This window comes from Olea europaea, chromosome 3 (assembly GCF_002742605.1).
Source record: "Olea europaea var. sylvestris chromosome 3, O_europaea_v1, whole genome shotgun sequence".
NCBI lineage: Eukaryota > Viridiplantae > Streptophyta > Magnoliopsida > Lamiales > Oleaceae > Olea > Olea europaea.
The window spans coordinates 3,923,515-3,927,167 of NC_036239.1; positions in this window are offsets into that span (position 1 = coordinate 3,923,515).

A 3,653-nucleotide genomic window follows, 5' to 3' on the forward strand; every position below is an offset into this window, starting at 1 on the left:
TATTTCCCTTCTAACAATTTAAGTTTTTAAACGAGATATCTGATAAATATTATGTACGTATTAAGATTTTAATGAAGAAATGAATCCAACTTGCACTTAAGGTCAAAAGATTCTCAAAGATCATTTTTAACAACTTGAACTTTTAGATATTAATAATTCAACGGCTGCTAAGGATGTTAATTTTTAAATAACTAGTGGAATGGACTTTCTAGTACATGAATTGAATACATGTTCTTGATTCCCTCATCCATTAATATATAGAGTTTGATTTAAAATTAAGCAAGGCAAATGTGTGGGATAAAGTATCCCATGTTCTAACTTTCTTGGGAGGTGCTTTTGGGTTGAGATTTGTTGCAACCCATTTTCTTATTCTTTGTGCAAAGTCCAATCCACAGGTTCCAAGTGGAGATTAATTAATGCAAACTGCATCTGTAATGGCAATTTTTTAAAAACTAAACAGCCGACTAATTTGAGGTCAGCATGTGATGATAGTGATTGATTTGGAATCCTTTGTTGTCGTCTTTCGACATCCTAACTTCAGTTTCTTCTTTCTTGACGTTAATAATCTTGTCTCTGTCAACTCTTCCTTGATTAAGCATAGGTCCAGCTAGGGTTTAGTAACAACTACACTTATAATATTATTCACTCAAGCGCACACTAAATAAAAATTTCTTTTTCTAAAAGTTGTTGAAACAAATTTAGTCCGAAAAGATTAATTTCTAGAATGATCATAAACCTTTGATGGATGAGATGAGATGAGATAAATAAAGGAACACGATATTCAAATAAGATTAACACTCACAATCGACTACCATCATCAAATTATCGAGACAACTGCAATTAAGTTCAATCGGCTGGCTGCTGACTCCTTAGAGATTATTGCATCAATCCTTATGAAATGTGAAGAATGTAATTGAGAATTTCCAAAAATTTACCCAAATGCTGAAGTAACTAAAGTAGTGATGAAGTCCACTGGTAAAATGAATCCTAGAGAAACTAGAAAGGAAATGTTCGCTTATAAAGCAAATATCATATATTTTCATGTACATTTTCCTATTTCTTTTTATCTTTATATGTTCTCCCACATAATATATGATCATGCCAATATAATATATAGGCATAAAAGATAATTAATCACCGTTAATTAGGCAAAACACAGGTTTTTATATGTTGTAGATCACAGCAAGTACATAAACTATGATTCCTACATATTTGGAAGAGCTGATTTCTGTGGATCCTTATTGTACAATTTAGAAACTTCGGAAGAATTAAGGAATTAATTAATTATTCAAGCAAGGAGTAACTAAATAAATTCTGAGCTTTTTTTACTAATTAAGTTCTCTGGAATCTAGAGATATATATTGTTTTAATTCGATCTTGAAACTCGTTACACTTTTCCAACATACTTGTGTTAGAAATATGGAGTTTTCTGTATTATTAACTCAGAAGAGATATTTAATTCAAGTTTTTTTTCTTAAGCACGTATCATTATATTTTTTTAAAGTCATCAACTTCAAATCTTAATGTCTTCTAAAGCAGTCAGTTGAAGGACATGACAAATGATGAGACTCATAAATAATTACTAACATAATAGTAATTTAATCAGATAAAAGAAAGCAAAATGATTGCAGTTTTAGGATTAACTATTAAGCCGACATAATTTATTTAATTGATTAATCAACATGACATATACCAGTAATCCGCTCGAGCAACTTTTTAGATTAATACGTACATATAGATGAAGCAAGTTCATATATATTTATAAATAAATAGAGAGAAAAAAGAAAAAAAAGATGATTTTGGGGCTAGAACCCGACATTCTAAGATAACTACTTAGATTTGTCTTTGATAAATTATAACTGCTAACCCGATTCTGTTTATATAATTAATAATTATACTTTCATTTTGATTTTTCTTAGTTAAATAGATGTTTAACAAAATATAATATTATGTTTGAAAAATGTTTTAATTATGCTAAAAATATTAATATGGCGGATATATAAAATATATTGAGATCAACTATTATACATAATATAAGAATTTTTATTTACTTCGATGACTATATGTAGCACTATAGGGATCAAAAGAATGATTTATCTAATTTGCGATTCGAAGAGATAACCAACATAATCTATTTATCTTCAGATTTATTTTGTTTTCTATTAAATAAAGCTTTCACCAATTAAATACTGGATAAAGTGTGGTTTTCATTTAGTTGGAACAAAATTGTAGAGAATCCCAATTAATCAAAAAGAAGAAAAATAAGGAAGATTTTAATTATATATAAATTGTAAGAACATTTTTGATGCACTTAAAATTTAGATTTTTCAGGAAACTAGGATTTATTCTGTATAAAAGTAATTTCTATTAGTAAAGATAAACTTAAAAGTTATATTTAGCAAAATATGTAACTTGATTTTAAGCATAATCAAGCATGCTTATATGTAATCTACTCAAAACTTCGCTATAATGAAGAAACTAAAACAGTAATGTCTAGTATTAAAGCACAAAAAATAATTAGGAACTTACAAATTACAGGGTGAAGTTACACTTTAGTAAAGCGTTTTTTATATTTATCTTTTATGCACTTCATTTTATAGAGAGGTCACGAAAGACTTATTGTCAAAATAACTAATTACACCATTTACTTTAGATTATGTTACACCTTATGTACTATTTTTAAATTTATTTTTTTTATTCTTCAAATTTTTAATTATTGTTCATCTAAAAATTTAATATTTTTCTCTCTTTCATCTATATATCTCCTCCTTAAACTAATTTTCAGTTGAGTCTCTAAACATTATCTACATGATTATTTTTCCATTTTCATTTTTAATCGAGCTTATGTATTTTTAATAACGACATACATATGACTCATCGTCTATAAAGTTCTCACAGAAAAGAAAAAAATTCATTTGCATCAGAAATCAAGAAAAATTTTGCATACATATATTGCAACTTGACCTCCACTTAAGATGAATAATACTTGTAATTTTAGTTAAAAAAAAATTACTTAATATAAAATTATTTTACTCAATATTTTAAATTTTATTCATTGAACAAAAGTTAATAATTGGAAGATGGAAACTATGATTTTTATTAGTTTTTATAATGTTGAAAAAGATTCCAGTGAATCCTTTCATTGACTTAATAAAATTAATTTATACTGATTTGATGTTAGAGTTTAAGAAATGAATATAATAAATAGTGATGTAGTATCAACACCATAATTTTTTTCCACCACTTTTTAGTCGCACAAAGAGTTCATTTGATTGCAAAGGTGGAAAATGCTAATCAATTTCATGTGAGTTGAAAAAAAAAAATAAAAAAAGCCAAAACCATATGAATGCGTTTTCCACTCAATTGACCAAAAATAGGTTTTAAGTGTTTGTATATTGAAATTCAAACTACATTTTCACTTTTGTATCAAACAGTTAAAGTAGAAAACGAATTCCTCGAATATGATATTTTCCATGGAATTGAAGTCAATCAAACGGACCCTAAAAGTTTCTAGTTTTTCTATTTTGTCATACTTATGTCTTCACTTTTTTTGTCATAATCTTATATTTAGCCATTCATTAATAGTACATTGTCCTTGATAACTTCCATCCAAATATTTAGTACCATGATTTGAAATGACAAGCAAATAAATT